Genomic DNA, 7,930 nt, shown 5'->3' on the forward strand with positions numbered 1-7,930 from the left:
CCCCCAACCATCGATCGATACTTTGAACCCGACGGGAGATAAATCACTTGGATAGGCATCGTCAGATTAGCAAAGAAACCCCGACTTAACTCCTGGAGCAGCTTTCGCTCGTGCATGATTAGGTCTACGTGTGTTTAGATTAGGCGCCGCTGCCGCCGTCTGTTGGAATTGATCTCAGGTTGTAATAGACCGATATAAAAAGAAGGGGAGTCCAATCCCACGTTGGTGCTTTGATCAGGGGCACCCAAACCCAACGTTTTGGTTTCGGTCCCCGGTCCATCAGTTCCCATATAAAAGGAAGAGGTCACGTACCTGTTCAGATAAGAAAAGAAAAACACAAACGGGTTAAACTCCTGAGTGCTAACAACAGATCCTAAAAAGAGGGAGCTGATGGGCTGGAAGGCCGACTACCACCGCCGGCCACCGCAAGGTCAGTGCCGGTGGCCATCTCCTACAACGGCGCTCCTGATGCATGTCCACACCATCTACATGTTGCTTTTCTCCCGGCCATATCTTCATTGCCGGAGATCCCAAGGTGCAGCCATGGGCTACACAAGGGGCTGCATTGAGCAGCCATGGGATTTCGCCAATCAATGTAAGTTTGTACGCTTCCGCATAATACTGATGTTCTAGTCCGAGATTAAGTCCTAAAATTGATTAGCCTAAAGCCAATTAACCTAACAATGGTATCATGAGCTGGTTAATCTCGGTTAGAACTCTAATCATGTTTTTAGTGATGTTTCTTTTCTGTTAACGATCATGTTAAAGTCCTGATGTTCTCCGTTCCAGATAATCACCAACTTAAGGTTTAATTAAACTTTATTAGGTTAGTGAGCCTTGTTTATGGCTAATTATTTTCAGTCAAGGTATTACTGATGCGGGTTAGTGCTAATTACGCGTTTAAGCAATCAGAAGGAGGGGAATGGCAAATTCTAGAAAATCCCCAATTTTTGAAACCCTGGAATTTGGAATTCCCCAAATCAGCGCCCAAAAATGTTGTAATCGACAAAAAGAAGAGTATTTGAGGCACACCTCATGACGCTGCGCCTATGCTCCTTCGGGATCCCTGCGCCGGCGACGCCGCCGTCTCTCGGGACGACGTGCGGAAAGACTCAGCCGCCGCTGAGGCGCAAATGGACGCGCACATGCAGTGGGTTCCGCACCCCGTACGTCACCGCCAAAAGTTTGCGCTGCCTCACGCGTAGCTAGGACTACCGTCCTCCCAGTCTCGCCATGAGCTCAACACGGCGAGCGCCGTTCGGCGGAGGAGCGCGCGGCCTTGAGCGAGGCACGCTGCTCCGACGAACGGGACTGCCGCACTGCCATGGCCTGCGTGCCTCGGGTCGCCGCCGCGGTTGTCGCCTCTCCTGCACAAGCCGTGAAAATCGGGGGAGAGGAAAGGAAATTCTTCTAGGGTTTGACCAGGTGTTGTTTTGCTCCGCCCCGGGAGGATCGGGGCCGTCGGCTTGATCCAACGGCTGAGGCCGACGTGGAGCTTCGAACGGGCCTTCGGGCACTTAAAAGGCCGCTTCTGCAGCTGGGTTGCGGCCCAGCATGTCTTATCGTGGCAGGAAACGTTTTTTTAATGTTATTGTCTTTGAGCTGGGCCAAATGAATCAAGGGTAGCCATGGGCTGTATTGGGCCAACAAATTTATGTTCTGTGCGTATTTTCTTTTATTCAGTGCAATTCTATAATTAAGATTATTCTAAGAAAGTCTTTTGCACTGTCATAGATAGAAAATTGTCAGAAAAATTAAGTTCTAAATTGTGTTTTAGTTTTCTTAGTATAATGGAACCAACGAGAAGTTTTGCTTAGAAAATTAAAGCACAATTAATGTTTATGTAATTTTCATGGCAAACCTTTAATGATGATGAAGATTTATTAATAAAAATCCATGGATAAGTATAGGTCAAATTATGTTCTTTAGGCATTTTGTGCAGTTTTAGTGCATTCATTAAGTTTCAAATAATGTTTTTGCACTGATGAGTTTTAAAGTGCCTATAATTATGCTTAAATCTTCTGAATAAAATGGAGCCAACGGGAAATTTTATTTTGGAAAATTTAATATGACGTGAATGTTGATGTCATTTAAAGGCACCTTTTATGGTCATCACTTTTCAAGTATTATTTCAGTGAAGAAATCTTAATGTTAAAATATTGAGCATTTTTTCAGTCACTCATTTAAGTTTCTAAACATTAATATTTTATTTGGAAACTTTATTTGAGTGTGATGTTTGTGGTGATGCCATCCTAATGACATTTCTTAATGATGTGATCATTTCGAATGGGCTGAGGCCACCTCAAAGAGAATGTGATGGTCACATGGTTCAGTTTTCCGCATCATAATAATATTGTGGCGATACGCCTATTGGGCAAAGTTGAAGTTTTTATTTGGTGCATTTCATGTCATTTTATTATGATATGCATTATTGAAATATGCATAAAGACTCAAAAATAATGTTCATGGGGTTATGATCAATCCCCTAAAGAAAGGAATTTTGTTTAGGGGATTCGTTTCCAAAGTACCTGTTGCTGCCAAATATTGTTATTTTGTGAATCCTTATGAAAATTTGTGTCCATATTACCTGGAAAATGTTATGATATCCTGACGATAATATTAATGTCTTTTTGGACTGACTGTAACTTTGAAGTCTACTCTCTCGCAATAACATTTATATTTATATGTTAATTCCAATGTCACCTTCATTGTATGTCGTTTAGAATTTTAATGATAATTTTGACACTTATTTTTTAATGTTATTTTCAATGTTCATTAAGTGTCAAAATTTTAAGTTCAAGATGACTACAACAGGTTATGAATCCTTGTGTCCTATGACATAATGGATTACACTTTAATGTTGCTTTATGTTAATGATGGTTAGTAATTTAGTTAATATTCTTGCTGGTCTTTACGTGATTTTATGTTTCTTTAATCAAAATGGAACCAACGAGAAGTTTTGATTAGAGATTTAGTGAGCCAAATTCATAGTGGCGATTGATGATATTCTGACCAACGTTGATTATTTTTATGTGTCATTTATGAATGAATAAGTTTTTCTTTCCGTTATTTGCCCAACGATAATGCAGATTAGAATAAATTAATCATTTTTTATTCATCGCATTGCATGGTTAATTCATGCTTGATGTTTTGTTGTGATGTTCATAATGATGTCTTCTGTTTTCATAGCAATGAACATTAATAATGATGCCAACTTCCATTTTGGCATAGCCAACCCTTATGTAAATAACTTTTCTGTGTGGAGAGTGGAGATCATTTTCTCATGTAAGGAATCTCGCAATGTTTCTCTGCCACTAAGGTTTACAGATTTAATCATGATGTTAAGGCGGACATTGGGAGAGGTCTCAAAATGCATGTGCTATCATGCACATTACTAATGCAATGGGGTTTAAAGTGAAAACTATTGGATTTATTCCGATTTGGAGATACTTAATTCTTCATCTGATTGATGATGTTTGTTCTTGCTCCCAGTTACTGGAGAAACTTATTTCTAGTTTCTCGAACAGATGACATGATTTTCTGTGTTATCAAGTCAACTCCAATTATGTAACGTTAGTTTTGCCCTAGGGTGAGACAAGTTATGTTTTTCATCTGAATGGATCATTTGTAAAGATTATGTGTTATGTTACAATTAAAGATGTAAGAGAAGCGTAAATAATGAGACATCATCGAAATTGTGGTTTTAGACCACATTTCGAGGGGGAGAATGGAAGTCTCGTTTAATATGAGATATCACGTTCACTTCTCTTACTTAGATCAAAATATGTATGTTAATTCTCCAATTAAAGATAGAACCAACGAGAAGTCTTGGTTGGAGAATGTATGAAAATCATATACTAATGTCAATTATCTAATTAAGATGCAACAAGTCTTATTTAGAAGGATGGATAAAAATTACTCATTTTATTACGTTAATGTGTACTTAATCCCTTATGAGCATTATGAAGCACACATCACTAGTAGAAAAGGGGGAATTTGTCCCGGTTCGTAAGGGCCTTTAGTCCCAGTTCATGAACCGGGACTAATGGGTCGTTACTAATACCTCGCCCCTTTAGTCCCGGTTCTAACACGAACCGGGACAGATGGTCCTCCACGTGGCCGGTGCGCCCAGCCCAGGCAGGGGGGCCTTTGGTCCCGGTTGGTGGCACCAACCGGGACCAAAAGGCATCCACGCGTCAGCATTCCAGTGGCTGGGTTTTTTTTGAAAGGGGGGGGGGGTTGGGGGTTTTGGGGGGTTAATTTAGGTGTTTCATATATTGTGTTAGCTAGCTAATTAATAGAGAGAAGTGTCCTCTCTTATGTCCGTGCTTGGTCGACGCTACGTACTATACATAGAGAGGCCCTCGACACGCTAGCTAGTAAGGAAATGAAGGGAACCATTAAGTACAGAAGTTTGTCATGCATACCGAGAGAAGTGGTCGATCAACCTCTCCTTCTCCGAGAGATTGGTCGAACAACAAGTTTTCGTATTATGTATCCGACGCTACTGGCTACATACATGTACAATATGTAAGATATCTTAATTACAATCCCCTAGCAATTGAAATCAACTTCCACATGGTGTTCTTCGGCTTTATTGATGACGTGGTCAAGAAAGAATCCTGCCAATTCCTCTTGAATTGCTTTCATGCGATCTGGTTCTACGAGTTCATTCCGCATCTGCCACGTCTAATTTGAAGAAGGGGTTAATTAATACATATATGTGAATGAAACTCAACAGAAATGATGGTGTAATAAAATGAAATTGTGAATATTATTGCTTACGCACTTCATATTGTCTTTTAGAGTAGCCCCGCTTATTTTTCAAAGTCGCGTTGTGGATGAACTCGCACACGTAGTACCCACAGAAATCATTCCCTTGTTCCTGCCACAAGCACTTTACGAGAAATAGAGGTCAATCAAACTGATAATGAAACATTATAAATGGCATCGATGAAAGTATAGCTATAGAATAAGCGGGAGATGCGCGCAACTAGCTAGCCAGTAGTACTTACTTTCGGGTATGTATATCGTAGCTCCTTCGGCAGTCCCGGAGCTTCTGCAGTGAACTGTTTCCAAACCCTGCAAGACAAAGAAAATATTTATTATTACTTGAGATATCAGGAAATGAACAAAAAGTTGCCGATATGGTGCGATAATGATCGGTTGAACTTACTTGTTGAGCAATTCAGTCATGTCCGCATATGTTTCGGGATCTTTCCGTCTCGAGTCTAAGACGGTTACTAGTCCCCGCTCAAGCTTAATCTCCAGAAGAACATAGCGAAAGCTGCGCACGCATGCATAACTCATCAATTACATCACTATAACCTCGCTCGAGTAATAAGGGAAACCGAATATGCACACGACAGTAACACTCACTCGCCGTTGTAAGGAAAGAGTATGGTATCTTTGTTTTGATTTTTGATCAACGATTGTAGCAAGTTGGCCTCGGCCTCTTCGGCGTGCTTTGTAACCTGATTATCATCTATGATATTTGTGTTAATGAACCCAATATCATAGATTTCTTGTTTTCTGCACTCGACGATCTTCAATCTGCATAATATAGTGAGGATAATAGATTATAAATACATGCAATGAAAGAGCCGAGCTATATATAGAGACTTAATGACAGAAATAGTACTTACAGACAGTAGCAAAAGACCGTTAATTTATCGAGGGCCTTTTGATTGAAGAACGCGAAGAACTCCTCAAATGGAACACACAACAGATCAGTTCCAACGATGTCGTGCTCCTCTTTAATGTGCAGATACAAACTATTTATCCCCCAGACTCTCTGCAGGTTTTCATGTACCAATTATGGAATCTTCGCATCATCGTTGTTAGAGATTTTTCATCTTTGACGAGAGGCTTTCCGTACTCGTATCTGTGTTCGACCACCTCCATGAAATCAGGAAATTGATCGTCAGGCAGGTAATCTTGTAGATTGCCATAACCGGGCACCATCCCCGGAGCAATAGCGACGATGTTGCCGCTAGACACATTGAGCGGGGGGCACGATTGATTTGCTTGTTCGCCGAGCTGGGCATCTTTTTTCGCAGCTGCTCGTTCTCTTGACCTTTGATGTCTGACAGTACTTCCCGACCGCTCCGCTTGGAGATATGTCTGTTCAGTAATGCGCTCATAGTTGGTTCTCGGCGGAGACTTTGCCGGTTTCCTCAAGGCATCGAGAGTGCGCTTTGCTTTCACCGGATCTACCTTCTCCTCCGGAGGTGGATGTCTCTTTGCTTTCACCCCTTCAAAGAACTCCTTCACGTGGGTCCGCATGATTGTCGCGTTTTCCTCCTCGGTCCTCTCGTACGGTAACTTCTCTAGAGGCTTGAGAGGTGGACCGTATCTGTATTGCCTCCCACCTCTAGTTGTGCTGCTAGACGCCGGAGCAGACGGAGCGGCTACAGCGTCTGTCTTCTTTCGTGCTTGCTTACGAGGCGGAGGAGAAGGACTACGACGCGCCGGAGCAGCCGGGCGGCGGCGGGTCTCTTCCGCCCTTGCTGGCGAGGCGGAGAAGGAAGAGGCTGATGGCTGCTCGGGCGCGCCGACGCAGGCGGAGAAGGAGGCGGAGTGCCTCCACACGCCGGAGAAGGAGGCGGAGTGCCGCCACGCGCCGGAGAAGGAGGCCCAGTGCCCTGATCTTCACTCACCGGAGGATGAGGCGGTGGAGGAGGCGGAGTGCCCTGGCTCGCCGGAGGAGGAGGAGGAGGCGGAGGCGTCCAGTTCGGAAGGTTGATGAGCTCCTTCCTGTTGGAAATATGCCCCAGAGGCAATAATAAAAGCATTATTATTATATTTCCTTGTTCATGATAATTGTCTTTATTCATGCTATAATTGTGTTATCCGGAAATCGTAATACATGTGTGAATAACAGACACCAACATGTCCCTAGTGAGCCTCTAGTTGACTAGCTCGTTGATCAACAGATAGTCATGGTTTCCTGACTATGGACACTGGATGTCATTGATAATGAGATCACATCATTGGGAGAATGATGTGATGGACAAGACCCAATCCTAAACATAGCACAAGATCGTATAGTTCGTTTGCTAGAGTTTTCCAATGTCAAAGTATCTTTTCCTTAGACCATGAGATCGTGTAACTCCCGGATACCGTAGGAGTGCTTTGGGTATGCCAAACGTCACAACGTAACTGGGTGACTATAAAGGTAGACTACGGGTATCTCCGAAAGTGTCTGTTGGGTGACATGGATCAAGACTGGGATTTGTCACTCCGTATGACGGAGAGGTATCACTGGGCCCACTCGGTAATGCATCATCATAATGAGCTCAGAGTGACCAAGTGTCTGGTCACGGCATCATGCATTACGGTACGAGTAAAGTGACTTGCCGGTAACGAGATTGAACGAGGTATTGGGATACCGACGATCGAATCTCGGGCAAGTAACATATCGATAGACAAAGGGAATAGTGTACGGGGTTGATAGAATCCTCGACATCGTGGTTCATCCGATGAGATCATCGTGGAGCATGTGGGAGCCAACATGGGTATCCAGATCCCGCTGTTGGTTATTGACCGGAGAGTCGTCTCGGTCATGTCTGCTTGTCTCCCGAACCCGTAGGGTCTACACACTTAAGGTTCAGTTACGCTAGGGTTGTAGGGATATGTATATGCAGTAACCCGAATGTTGTTCGGAGTCCCGGATGAGATCCCGGACGTCACGAGGAGTTCCGGAATGGTCCGGAGGTAAAGATTTATATATGGGAAGTCCTGTTTCGGGCATCGGGACAAGTTTCGGGGTTATCGGTATTGTACCGGGACCACCGGAAGGGTCCCGGGGGTCCACCGGGTGGGTCCTCCTGTCCCGGGGGGCCACATGGGCTGTAGGGGGTGCGCCTTGGCCTACATGGGCCAAGGGCACCAGCCCCACATAGGCCCATGCGCCTAGGGTTTGAGGGGG

The sequence above is a fragment of the Triticum dicoccoides genome, chromosome 7B, assembly GCF_002162155.2.
Source record: "Triticum dicoccoides isolate Atlit2015 ecotype Zavitan chromosome 7B, WEW_v2.0, whole genome shotgun sequence".
Lineage (NCBI taxonomy): Eukaryota > Viridiplantae > Streptophyta > Magnoliopsida > Poales > Poaceae > Triticum > Triticum dicoccoides.